The sequence below is a fragment of the Vulpes lagopus genome, chromosome 23 (assembly GCF_018345385.1).
Source record: "Vulpes lagopus strain Blue_001 chromosome 23, ASM1834538v1, whole genome shotgun sequence".
NCBI lineage: Eukaryota > Metazoa > Chordata > Mammalia > Carnivora > Canidae > Vulpes > Vulpes lagopus.
This window is the reverse complement of record NC_054846.1, coordinates 16,545,513-16,560,195: the sequence shown is the minus strand read 5'-3', so window position 1 is coordinate 16,560,195 and position 14,683 is coordinate 16,545,513. Positions and strand designations below refer to the sequence as shown.

The window sequence follows — 14,683 nt, the reverse complement described above, 5'->3', positions numbered from 1 at the left end:
GCTTGTGTCTCTGCCTCTCTGTGTCTCTCATGAATGAATGAATGAATTAATTAATTAATTAATTAATTAAATCTTTAAAAATAAAATTCAGAATGTTATGGCCTGAATTGTGTTCCTCTAAAATTCATATTTTGAAGCCCTCATCCCCAGCGTGACTACATTTGGAAATAAAGTCTTATGGTTAAATGAGGTCATAAGGTGAAGCCCTAATCCAATAGAATTTGTGGCCTTATAAGAGGAAGAGATGCCAGGGTCATGTGTGCACAGGCAAAAGGCCATGTGAAGACAACCAAGAAGCAGCCATCTATAAACCAAGCAGGGAGGACTCAGGAGATACCAACTCTGCCAGCATCTTGATCTTAGACTTCCAGCCTCCAGAATTGTGAAAAAATTAATTTCCGTTGTATAAGCTACCCAGTCTATGGTATTTTATTATGGCAGGACTAGGAAAGTAATACACAAAGCAATGAAGAAAACAGAGTAGTTCTAACATTCATAATGTCTGTAAGAGAAGCAAACTTACTTCTTGGAAAATTTCTTCTATGAGTCCTTCAAAAGAAGCCTCCTATAATTTGATGGTCAGCTTCAACAGCATCTCTTCAACAACTACACCAAAATGTTTAATGTGGATTTTATTTACCATCCCTCAATATTGGTCAACAGTAAAAGAACAACTCAGGAAGAGAATTCTACAAGACCTCAGAATAACTGGGTCATTCCCTCTCTGGTCATTCAGGGTGATCCAAAGGTGAAACTTAGACCCAGAGGCGTTGATGAATTGCATATCTACTTTATAATCTGCCATGATGATTATTTTGCACAAAACAGCTTTTGAAAAAAATGTCTCAGATAAGAGGAATTTAAGGTAATCTTGATAAATGCGTAAAAAGCTTATGGATTTTGGATTATTGGTTTTGTCTTCTCCCTCAGACTCTATAAGAAGTCAGGAAGAGGAAACATTTTGGTTATTGTCATATGGTATGCTTATGATACCACAAAGAAAATTCTTATTTTAGTTTTGTTTTTTTTAAGTTTCAAATATGTGTTTAACCACTATTTGACAACTGAAGCAAAAAAAGTCTCTTATATGAAATCTCAAAATACATAAAGGATAAATGTAAAGATGAAATGTGGAAGAAACTTGTGTTTATACTGCAAAAATAGTATTAGGACATAAGAATGATTATTTTTAAGTATTTTAAAGAAATTACAACTCTTTCTTTTATTTTTTTATTTTTTAAAAGATTTTATTTATTTATTCATAGAGACACAGAGAGAGAGAGAGAGAGAGAGAGGCAGAGACACAGGCAGAGGGAGAAGCAGGCTCCATACAAGGAGCCCAACGTGGGACTCGATTGCGGGTCTCCAGGGTCACGCTCTGGGCTGAAGGCAGCGCTAAACCGCTGAGCCACCCGGGCTGCACATCTTTCTTTTAAAGTTAAGTTCATTCTGTCTCATACTGTTCTCTCATATGCAATCTAACTTACATATATTAATTTGTATTTTATGCCATTCTTTTTAAGATCGAAGGTTAACTTTTCTTCAATAGTTATGTTAGAGTGCCACAATAACCTTGAGGATTAGTTTGTAACATCTAAGTAACTATTTCTTACTTTTAAAATTTTCTGGTGATTTCTTCATTTTCAAAGTAAACAATCATCCTCAAGAATAATACTGTACTGGGATCCCTGGGTGGCGCAGCGGTTTGGCGCCTGCCTTTGGCCCAGGGCGCGATCCTGGAGACCCGGGATCGAATCCCACGTCAGGCTCCCGGTGCATGGAGCCTGCTTCTCCCTCTGCCTGTATCTCTGCCTCTCTCTCTCTGTGTGTGTGACTATCATAAATAAATAAAAAATTAAAAAAAAAAGAATAATACTGTACTTTAAAAAATTTACATGCAACATATAGGTGATATTAAAACTGAAGCACCATCTATATATTTTTAATGTTGCCCTCAAGATGTTCCATGACATGTATTCATGGCTACAAAAATACTAATAACTACAAAAATTAACTTTAACCAATATATTCCATACTTTAGCACAAACTAATGTGCTTGGCTTAGAACACACTGTCCATGTGTGATACTACTATTTATGATTGCCAACTTAATATTTTTTTAACTGCTTCCTTCTTGGCCAGACTAACTGAATTGGAATGTTCTCCATGATGAAGGGTGTCAAATGTGAAGGCTGCTAAGTAAAACAGTCTCAGACAAACATTCTTGAGGATTTTTGTTGCTAAGATAGTCTCTGATGCTTTTTCCAGTTACTTTCCCACAACTTCATTGACTTCGCAACCTCCATTGTGTCTCTCTCTTCCTATTTAACATAATCAGAAACTGGTTTTTATCTTGGACTTTTGGGGGGCTTAGGGGAAGGTGGTCTCTTTTTTGTAATATAAACAGTAATAAAAGCAGTACTTTTATTTACGTAGTCCTGTGAGGTTTTTTTATAAGTCTTAGTTTCCTACATATTTATATATTCAAATTTCAAGTCCATTCTGCCTTAATGTTTCAACTCCATCCTCTCTCAAAATCTTCCCTCTTTCCACACATATTACCTGCTTCTTTAAACTATTTCAAGCTCGTAGTCACTTGATGACAATGCATTTGGAGTGACACATTCTAAATACATGATGTAAGATGTAAGTCATTTATTAAACCCTTATATCAAAGCTTTCAAAAATTTTTAACAACCCCTGTGTTATTTATTCCAAACCACTGTTCAGACTCCTTTGTCCCACGTATTTCCCAAATCCCACAGTTTAACTGGTACCAAGCTTACTTCTGATAATTTACACATTAGTACACTTCCAGCTTCTTTTTATAAGTAACTGTCTAATCCATCAATTATCCTCTTCTTCCCATATCTTATCGGGATTTTTTTTCTTTTGACAGTGTTGCTAATTTCTCTCATGGTATAATGATTAAATTCTTGATTAACCACAGATGAAATATAGAAGAAAGCCTTTCACTTTGGATATTAAATCTAAGACATATTTCTATATTACTAGTATTAGTGTGAAATTGTAGAATATGTTTGCTATAACAAAATAATCTATAACTGGCATATTACACCCCCAATACTTACCCCAAATGTGGTTAAAGGGTTATTTTCTAAGTAGCAAAGAATTTTCATAGTTTTAAACAGCTTTGTGACCCTACCAGATGTATATATAAACACATCATTAAAGGTAAAATGAAAGGTTTGTTTAAAAGTAGGTAACTGTGAAGAGAAAATCATTAATAGCATATACATATAAAATTACAATTACACATTAAAACATGTGAAATAAACTGAAAATCTTTCTCTGCCAGGCTTGACTATTAACACTTGTGTTTCCCCAGCAGAAGTCAGTCATGTCACTAGCACCTTCTGTGAAATAGCAGTGAGCTGCCTTTCTTATATTGCTCCTGTTTCTTGTATAAAAAGTGGTTTAAAGAGAAAAATGGCAATAAGCTTGTACTCATGCAGAACTAGCAGGCACCAAACACATCATTCTGGGATTTTTCACAAGTCAATATCTTTGCATTATTAAATTTTAGAGCTTTCCCAAACACACACAAATCACAGGAGGGTTTTCAAGCCATAGAATCATCCATGGGAAATTGTAGTAGTCCCAGGAAACCCACAGAATCCCAAAATCTCCTCATGGAGACAGAAGCCTCCATTTTGGAAGATATTCTTAAATGTGGTATTTTCTTCACCTCTTGAGAAAAATGGAGTGATCTCAAAGACAATGCTGGCCACTCTATAGTGGCCATGGCTTCAAGAAGCTGTTCAACTTTCAGATTAGGGAATACTAGAGAAGGTGACCCAGCAAAACACAGGTCATTCATTATCCAATCACTAGACAAAGTTTCTTAAACCTCTAAGGGAAATAAAAACTATATGAATTATTCTTTTATATGTAGAAATTTAAGTATAACATAGTAGATAATAAAAAGACTGATGACAAGAAGGGAGCAGGATAGAGTAGTTTACATCCCAGTGTAAGCCCCTCTGAGGATTGAAATCTATTTATAAAAGACACAATAGGGCCTTTGTTTCTTTGAATATGTTCATAATAACAAATGGCAGCATAAAACAATAATAAATTCTAAAAACAAAAAGTAAGATATTTTAATTGCATGATTAAATGGATGGGAAATTAATAGATTTCCTTCCTGGTCAAATATGACAAGAAATGTTGAATTTACTATTATATTAGATCGGGAGCCTATATTTACCTTGAGGATAGCATAGCAATTCCTGACAACCTTAACAACTTAGAGACTGGGTCTTAATGAGTTACATGCCCTGCAGTTGGAAGACAAACACTGGAGCCAGAGAATGAAAGAATGTCAGAGTTGAGAATATGCCTCAAAAAACCTGAGTACTAGAAATGCAATATCATTAGAGTATAAACTAGCATTAAATCATTTCCCAATAGAGAGAAAAAAAAAAAGGAGATACTATGAGACCCCCCTATCTGTCATGATCTTGGCCCTGGGTAGCTCTGGGCTCCAGAACACTCCCCCTCCCCAGTCCCACCGCCCCCCCCCCCAAAAAATGAAAGGCAAAAGTTTAGAATAAAGTTGTCTTAGGTTGGTAGTGCTCTAAAGCACCTGGTAAAAGAAGTGATCAGTCATTTTGAAAAAAAAGCAATTTGAACTCAGGTTTCAAGGAATTCTTACAATGAAAGAATCAAGAAAAATGAGCTCAAAATCAGAAATATCATTAAACGTAAGAAAAAAGCAATCAATGAGTCAGAAGAAACAACAAACTACATATTCAGAGCCTCAAAGACTGCAATATTATAATTAAGATATACAGAACATAAAATAAGAGTTTTGATTTCTATATGCTTAGATAAGTGGATGAAAAGAAATAAAAAATTATCAAAATTGACCAAGCTGATTTGGAAAATAATAAGTAGACATTCAAAAGATGAAAAATATAACCATTAAAATTGGTAATTCAATAAAAGGAGAACCAATAATCTAAAAGAGAAATCAGAGTGAAAAAGAAGACCTGGGATGTAGCAATGAGAGACAGAGATGGCAAGTATGAAAAAGAAAAGAGGCAAAGGCCTAAATTGAGTGAAAGGAGAAGAAGGGAAAGCAAAAAGCATTTGAAGAGATAATGACAGAAATATTTTTTTTTTCAGGATGCTGAAAAACACTGATTCTCACATTTAGGGATTTTCATATGTAGTTCAAGAAATAAAATTACCCTACTGGTCTGAGATGCTAAATATAATGGTAAGTAAGAAATAAATAAATAATATAAATATAAATATAAATATAAATAATAAAGGTAATCATGTAGATAAACCTAAACAATGAAGTATAAAAAAAATCCTGTCTTATTTGTGGATTAAAAAAGGAGGAAAAGTACTGGGGAAGATCACAGCCTAGGAAGACCCTGAGCTCACCCCATTCCACATTTACACTGAAGTATCATCCACATCCATGTCAATAAACTGGAGAGCAAGTAAAGTTAGGCAGAACAAACTCCACAACTAAATACAGAGAAGTTGCATCAGAAAGGTCAGAAAGGCAGAGGGAGACTGCCCAGGGGATGGGGGGGAGCTGCATGCATGGAGAGGGCAGACAAACACTCCCTCACACCAGGGAGCTCTCCTGGAGAAGACTAAACTCCATAATGTTTGGCTTTGAAAACCAGATGGGCTGAATTCCAGGAGTTTGTAAAACCAGTGGGACCTGGAGCCTGGAGCCTGCTGACTCCTGAGTCAGCAGTGGGTGAGTGGCAAGGGACAGTGACAGCTGGGTCACTGACCTTAAAGAGACAGCCACCTGCATGAGGAAGCAACATAAAAGCAGCAGTTTATACAACGCCAGGGGCAAATGGGAGACACATCTGTACATACTGCTTTTGGAGTGTGTTGAAAGACTTCTCTAAAAATGAGGGAAGCTGGCAGACGCCATTTTCTTCCACCACAATCCAACATAAACACACAGCCACCTGCAGGAGGTGGGGCTACACACACATTTGCTACTTCACCTGCTAGCAGTGTGCCTGGTCCAGGAGTTCTCCTAAGGACTCCCACACCCCAAGCCTGCTAGCACCAGCCCCCTGGGCTTAGTACAAATTTTATTAAAACTGCACACCCTGCCCAGCTGTCCCAGGGCACAGTTGCCTCAGTGCGCCCTGCTCAGCTACCATGCAGAGCCCAGCAGTGCATACCCCCAGCTACTATGGTGTATCAGGCTCAGCTACACCCAGCCAACATCATGAACTTACCGAGCCTCACACCCCTAGCCATCCGCAGTGTGCAAGCCACAGCTGCCAGTGATTTGAGGGATCTGGCATATTTTGTTAACACTGCTCTCCTATTCCCAAGTTCCGTGGTGGGCACATTGCCTCATACCTGGCCTCTCTGGGTCCTACTGACAGCACACAGAGCAAGTAGATCTCACAATAAGCAGAGAGACAGTGTAAACAACTGCACTGAAAGGAAAAGTGAATCACACACAATACCAGAGCATTGGCAACACACATAGGATATTCTCCTAAAGTGTCAGGTTCTGGAGAGCAAGGGACATTTCATTGCAGGATGCTACAGGACTTCTTTTTTATAAAGTCACTACTTCAAGAATGGAACACATAGCTGACTTTCTCAACACAGAGAAACATAAACAGAGAGGCAGACAAAATGAGGAGACAGAAAAATATCCCAAATGAAAGAAAAAGACAATGCCACAGCCAGAAATCTAAGTAAAAAGATATAAATAATATGGCTGATAAGGAATTTAAAGCAATGATCATAAGGATACTCACCAGACTTGAGAAAAGAGTTGGAGACTTGAGGGAGACACTTAACACAAAGATAAGGAATAGCATAGCAGACATAAAGAGCTGAATAAATGAAATGAAGAAATGAATAGTAGGATGGAAGAAGCAGAGGAATGAATTAGTGACATAGTAGACAGAGTAATGGAAAGTAATCAATCTGGACAAAAGACAGAAAAAAGAATTACACAAAATAAGAATAGACTTAGGGGACTCAGTGACTCCATCAAATATAATAAGATTCATATTATAGGAGTCCCAGAAGAAGAGGGAAAAAGGGGACAGAACATTTATTTCAAGAAATAATAGCTGAAAACTTCCCTAATCTGGGGAAGGAAAAAGATATCCAGTTCCAGGAGCACAGAAAACTCTCATCAAAATCAGCAAAAGCAGATCTACACCACGACATACTGTAATTAAGTCAGCAAAACACAGTGATAAAGAAAAAAATTTTAAAGCAGCAAGACAAAAGAAATCAGTAAATTACAAGAGAAAACCCATTAGGCTAGCAGGAGATTTCTCAACAGAAACTTGGCAAGCCAAAAGAGAGTGGCAGGATATAGTCAATGAGCTGAATGGGAAAATATCTGCACTGCAGCCAAGAAATACTTTATCTGGCAAGGCTACCATTCAGAATAGAAGGAGAGATAAAGAACTTCCCAGACAAACAAAAACTAAAGGAGTTCATGACCACTAAACCAGCCCTGCAAGACATACTACAGCAGACTCCAAATGGAAAGGACAGACCAAAAGTGACACTATAAAAGTAGGAAACACAAAAGCAGTAAAAATGAATATTTCTATCAAAAAATCATTCAAGCAACTCACCAAAAAAAAGACTACAAAATATAATAGCATATACTAAAAACATGAGGAGAGGAGAAAAGGCTAAGTTCAAACTTAAGCGACCATCAACTTAATATAGACTGCTATATGTAGAAGACATTATATACAAACATAATGGTAACCATGTATTAAAAACCACTAATAAACATGCAAATAATAAGAGAAAGAAATCCAAATGTATCATTAAAGAAAATCAACAAAGCATGAAAGTTAGAAAAACAAGAAAGAATAAGAAAAAAATCTTCAGGGCAGCCCAGGTGGCTCAGCAGTTTAGCACCACCTTCGGCCCAGGGCCTGATCCTGGAGACCCAGGATCGAGTCCTTCATCGGGCTCCCTGTGTGGAGCCTGCTTCTCCCTCTGCCTGTGTCTCTGTCTCTCTCTGTCTCTCTCTCTCTGTGTCTCTCATGAATAAATAAAATCTTTTTTAAAAATCTTCAGAAACAACCACAATACAAGTAATAAAATGGCAATAGGGCAGACCTGGTGGCTCAGCGGTTTAGCGCTGCCTTCAGCCCAAGGCATGATCCTGGAGACCCAGGATAGAATCCCACATCGGGCTCCCTGCATGGAGCCTGCTTCTCCCTCTGCCTGTGTCTCTGCCTCTCTCTCAGTCTGGTCTCTCATGAATAAATAAATAAAATATTTTTTAAAAATGGTAATAAATACATATAACCTATCAATAACTACTCTGAATGTAAATGAACTAAATGCTACAATCTAAAGACACAGAGTGACAGAATGGATTAAAAACAAGCTCCATCAATATGCTGCCTATAGGAGATTCATTTTAGACCTAAAGACACTTGCAGATTGAAAGTGAAGGAATGGAGAAATATCATGCAAATGAATGTCAAAAGCAAACTGGAGCAGCAATTGTTACATCAGAAAATAGACTTAAAACAAAGACCGTAACAAGAATCAAAGAACAACACTATATAATAATAAAGACAACATTCCAACAAGAAGATATAATAATTATAAATATTTATGCACCCAACATAGAAACACCCAATACATAAAACATTTAGTAACTAAATTAAAGGAACTAGTCAATAATAATACAAGGGGACTTTAATACCCCACTTACATCAATGGACAAATTATTTAAACAGAAAATCAACAGGGAAACAAAAACTTTTTGAATTACACATTGCAATACACAAATTTAACAGATATATAAACCATTCCATCCTAAAGCAGCAAAATATACATTCTTTTCAAGTGCATATGGAACGTTCTCCCATAAAACCAGCTCAATAAATTCAAAAAAGATCAAAGTCCTAGCATGCATGTTTTTTGACCACGATGCTATGAAACCAGAAGTCAAGTACAAAAAAAAAAAGTCTGGAAAGAACAAAAATACATGAAGGCTAAATAATATGCAATTAAACAATCAATGGGTGAACTAGGAAAATAAAGAAGAAATTAAAAAGTACATGGAAACAAATGAAAATGAAAAACACAATAGTCTAAAACCTTTGGGATGCAGCAAAAGCACTTCTGAGAGGGAAGTTTATAGCAATATAGGCCTATCTCAAGAAGCTAGAAAAATTTCAAATAAACAACCTGACCTTATGCCTAAAGAAGTAGAAAAAGAACAACAAACAAAACCTAAAACCAACAGAAGGAAGGAAATAATAAAGATCAGAGCAGAAATAGGGGTGCCTGAGTGGCTCAGTCATTTAAGCATACAACTCTGGATTTTGGCTCAGGTCATAATCTTGGGGTCATGAGATTGAGCCCTACATCAGGTTCTGCACTGAGCATGGAGCCTGCTTCAGATTCTCTCTCTCCCTCTTTCTGTCCCCCTACCTTCCCCAGCTCACACACACTCTCTTTCTCTCTTAAAAAAAAAATGAAAAAATTTTTAAATAAAAAAGAGCAGAAATAAATGATATCGAGATTTAAAAAAAAAAAAACACCAAAACAAAAACAAAACAAAACCAAAAAACAATAGAACACATCAATGAAACCAGGAGCTGATTCTGTGAGAAAAAAAAATCAATATAATTGATAAACTTCTAGGCAGACTTATCTAGAAAAAAGAGAAAAGGTGTTAAAAAAATAAAATTACAAATGAGAGAGGAGAAATAATTACCAACACCACAGAAATACAAATCATTGTAAGAGAATATTATGAAAAACTATATGCCAACAGAGAAGACAACCTAGAAGAAATGGATAAATTCCTAGAAACACATAAACTACCAAAACTGAAACAGAAAGAAATAAAAAAGAATTGAACACACTGATAACCAGCAATAAATTGAATCTGAAATCAAAGAATTCCCCCCCCCCAAAAAAAAAAACAAAATTCCAGGACCAGATAGCTTAATAGGTGAATTGACCAAATATTTAAAGAAAAGTTAATATCTATTCTTAAATATTCCAATAAATATAAAAGTAAGGAAAACTTCCAAATTCACTTTATGAGGCCAGCATTATGCTGATACCAAAACCAGCTGAAGACACCACCAGAAAAGAAAAACACAGGCCACTATCCACACTGAACATAGATGCAAAAATCCTCCGTAAAATACCAGCAAACTCAATTCACCAATACGTTAAAAAAAAAAATCATTCACCATGATCAAATAGGATTTACTACTGGGTGCAAGAGTGGTTCGATATCTGTAAATCAATCAACATGATACATTACATCAATAAGAAAAAGGTTAAGAACTATATGATCATTTCAATAGAGAAAAAGCATTTGACAAACTTCAAAATTCATTCATGATAAAAATTGTCAACAAAGTAGGTTTAGAGGGAATATACCCAACACAATAAAGGTCATACATGAGAAATCCACAGCTAACATACTCAATGAGGAAAAACTGAGAGCTGGCACAAAAATGGACACATGGCTCAATGTAACAGAATAGAAAACATAGTAATAAATTCATAATTATGTGGTCAATTAATCATCAACAGAGCAGGAAAGAATATCCAATGGGAATATCCAATGGGACAATCTCTTTAACAAGTGGTATTAGGAAAATTGGACAGCAACATGCAAAAGAAAGAAACTGGACCACTCCTCCACACCACACACCAAAATAAATTCAAAATGGGTGAAAGATTTAAATGTGAGAAAGGAAACAATCAAAATACTAAAAAACACAGGCTGTAACCTCTTTGACATTGGCCAGAGCAACCCTTTTCTACGTTGCCATATATGTCTCCTGAGGCAAAGGAAACAAAAGCAAAAGTAAACTATTGGTACTAAACCAAAATAAAAAGCGTCAGCATAGTGAAGGAAACAATCAATAAAACTAAAAGGCAACCTATGAAATGAGAGAAGATATTTGCAAATGACATATCCGGTGAAGTGTTAATAACCATAATATATAAAGAACTTATAAACCTCAACACCCAAAACATGTAATACAATTTAAAAATGAAAAGACATGAACAGACATTTCTCCAAGGAAGATATACAGATGGCCAACAGATATATGAAAAGATGTTCATCATCACTTACCATCAAGGAAGTGCAAATCAAAACTACAGGGAGATATCACCTGACACTCGTCAGAATAACTAAAATCAACAACACAAAAACAAGTGTTGGCAAGGATGTGGAGAAAAAGGAACAGTCATGCACTGTAGGTAGAAATGCAAACTGGTGCAGCCACTGTGGAAAACAGTATGGAGGTTCCTCAAAAAGTTAAAAAATAGAACTACCATACCCAACAACTGGGTATTTTCCCAAAGAATACAAAAACATTAATTCAAAAGGATAGATGCACCTCTAGTTTATAGCAGCATGATTTACAATATGCAAAATATGGAAGCAGCCCAAGTGTTCATCAATTGATGAACGGGTAAAGAAGAGGTGACATATATACAATAGAATACTATTGGGCCATAAAAAAGAATGAAATCTTGCCATTTGCAATGACATGGATTGGAGCTAGAAAGTATTACACTAAGTGAAATAAGTCAGTTGGAGAAAGACAAATACCATATGATTTCATTCATATGTGGAATTTCAGAAACAAATGAGCAAAGGATGAAAAGAGAGAGAGAGAGAGAGAAAGACAAGCCAAGAAACAGATTCTTAACTATAGAGAACATATGATGATTACCAGAGGGGAGGTGGGTAGGGGGATGGGTGAAAAAGGTGATGGGGATTAAGGAGTGCACTTGTCTGTGATGAGCCACCAGGTGATGTATGAAATTGTTGCATCACTATATTGTACACTTGAAACTAATATTACACCGTATGCTAACTATATTGGAATTAAAATAAAAACTTAAAAAACTAAGACACAACTAAACTTTGTTAAGGAAATCTAAGATTTCTGCATGAGATGAGAAGTGGGTAAAAATACTTTATGTTAAGTGTGTATATGAGAATCTATAGGTTAACCACTTACAAAAGTAAGAACAAGAATATAAATGTCAAGCTAGTATAAGGAAAACTAGTACAATGACAAACTAGTACTAGGAAAAATGGAACAAGAGGGAAAAATATGTCAATCAATTTCCAAAAAAAAATGTATTTTTTCAACAAAGGAGTTGTTGATTGAGGAGTTTTGAGGAGTTCCCTCTCAAAAGAGGGAAATGGAAAGAATAAAGAGCACAAAATAAAAGAGGTAGAATTGCATCTAAATACACTTTCTAAAATACAACAGTATGACATTTACAAAGAAGAAATAACGGTGGCCTAGAAATATGTGAAAAATTCTCAGCCTTATTTGTCATTAGAAAAATGCAAATTAAAATCACAAAGAAATATTTCATGCCCGACAAATTGGCAAAGGTTACAATTTTGACATATTAAGTATTGCCAAGTATATGAAGGAATGGGAACTCTCATAAGCTTCTGCTGGGAGTGGAACAGTGTTTGCTAGTGCCTGGTAAAACTAAACATATGCCCACTGGCCAGAACAGCCGTTCAACTGGAGGCGATCAATTATGCATGGAGTCAATAATTAGCTCTTGAGCTCCCATTGCCCAGGCCCTGCCCACCTGCCTCAAGGGCTAAAGGAATCAATATCCCAGCATCTATATACTTATTCTTGATGCAGAAGGATGTAGGTTCACATTGATGCTGGGAATTCTTGCCCTAGAGAAACTCTTGCACATATACTTCAGAAGGCATATGAAAGAACATCGCAGAATTGTTCATGATAGGAAGTAACTAAGGGGGAACAAATATCTCTCAGCAACAGAAAGAATAATCAAGTTGTAGTGTAATCATTCAATGGGATGTTGTGCATCCATGAAAATGAAGGAAACACAGGGGCACACATAGACATTTATGAAGATTGATCTCAAAAATAGAGCGTTAAGCAAGAAGAAAGACAAGACATTATGATTCCATATACATAATGTTAAAAAACAAGCAAAAGTAAACAAAATGCTAAATAGAGATATGTGTATATTCATTAAAATTCTAAAGAAAAGCAAAAAAAAAAATTCTAAAGAAAAGCAAGAAAATAATGAGCATAAAGTTGAGATTGGTTTCTAAGAAGACAAAGGGGTGACTGAGTGGCTCTGCTGATTAAGCATCTGCCTTCAGTTCAGGTCATGATCCTGGGGTCCTGGCATCAAGCCCCACATCAGGCTCCATACTTAGTGGAGAGTCTGCTTCTCCCTTTCCCTCTGCCCCTCCTCCCAACTCATGTTCTCTCATTCTCTTTCTCAAATAAATAAATTTAAAACTATTTTTTAAAAAAAGGATATGAAGACAAAGAAAAGACACAGTTATTAAGTTCTCTAAGTATTTACTTTAGTATTATTCTTTAAGATACATAGATATGTAGGTAAGTATAATGTGCTGTTGTGTATAATTGTCATATAAAACAATAGAAATTTTTCAAATAATATGGTAGAAAAATTCCTTGAGCTTATGATGAGAGTCTCTCTCCTTGAAAAAGAGAAGAATGAAAAAACCTTGGGAACTCATAATTTTTTTCAGGTATACCACTTCCTAAGACATGAAGACATGATGTGACTCCAAATATCTCCTGTGGTTTGGATGTTTTCTTGAAAACTTGAAAATTCAAGAATGCCAAAGGACAGAATGAGCTGTTTCATTACCAAGTCTTAAATTATATGAATCTATAAATACATGTGACTGTTTTTGTAAGCTGGAATTAAAAAGACAAAATAAGAAAATGAGTTTCCATTTTACAATTTGGGGGCATTCTAACATGCTTGTGTTCACACTGATGTTGAAGTTGATGCTTAAATAGTTACAAGGTACTTATTTGACTTTGAGTATGTTTCCCCCTTTGGGTTTAAACTAACCTCCCAAATAGTTAATTTATTACCAAAAACAATCAATTACAAACTAAACAGTGTTTTAAATTTTTGAATTCAATCCTTTTCATTTGCCCATTTGTTGGGGATTTATTGGAATGTGAAACCACTGTAAATGTGAGTTTGGTCATTATCATGAGATTTATGTACTATATGTTAGACCTGGAACTGTATCACCATAGAACCAATTAATTCTTATAACTAATAATTAGAACCTATTATGTGCTTTATGTACATTTTCTCCAATCTTCACCAAGACTCTGCAAAATAAATATTTTAATTCCCACTTTGCTTAGGAAATTGAGACACTTAATATCTTTATTACAGAAGTAAGAGGTGGCTTGGATTTAGACTCAATACACTACTCTCTTCAAAAAGTGAAACTGGTGACACAAGCAGATTTTTAATCACTGCAAAAGGTCAGGATATAGTGAACAAAGACAGCATTGGAGTTTGTTAGGTTTTTAATTGATTGACACTCTGCAATTTTGTTTCACACTTTTATTTCTTTTAGAAAAGATCCCATGGTTTTGTAGGGAGTCAGTAAGATTTAATCATAATGGGATTTAGAGCTGCCAATCAAATGCATTAAGGTCAAAGGCTGCCCAGCCCCCAACTGCAACCTGACTACCATTCCTTATTTGGAGGACTTTTATAGGGAGTTACATTAAAAAGTTCTCCTCAAACCTCAATGTGCTCATAAATCACTAGAGACTTGGGATACACTTGGACGAATATATCAGTCCATTGAAATCACCCAGATTAA

At 35.7% G+C, this 14,683-nt stretch overlaps 1 protein-coding gene across 1 annotated transcript in view; it reads right to left on the bottom strand.

Moving 5' to 3' along the window:
* The window catches only part of IQCM (IQ motif containing M), a gene marked incomplete at its 5' end in the record, with an annotated part of 343,549 nt that overhangs the window by 211,111 nt on the left and 117,755 nt on the right, over nucleotides 1-14,683 (bottom strand). The window lies entirely within an intron of this gene.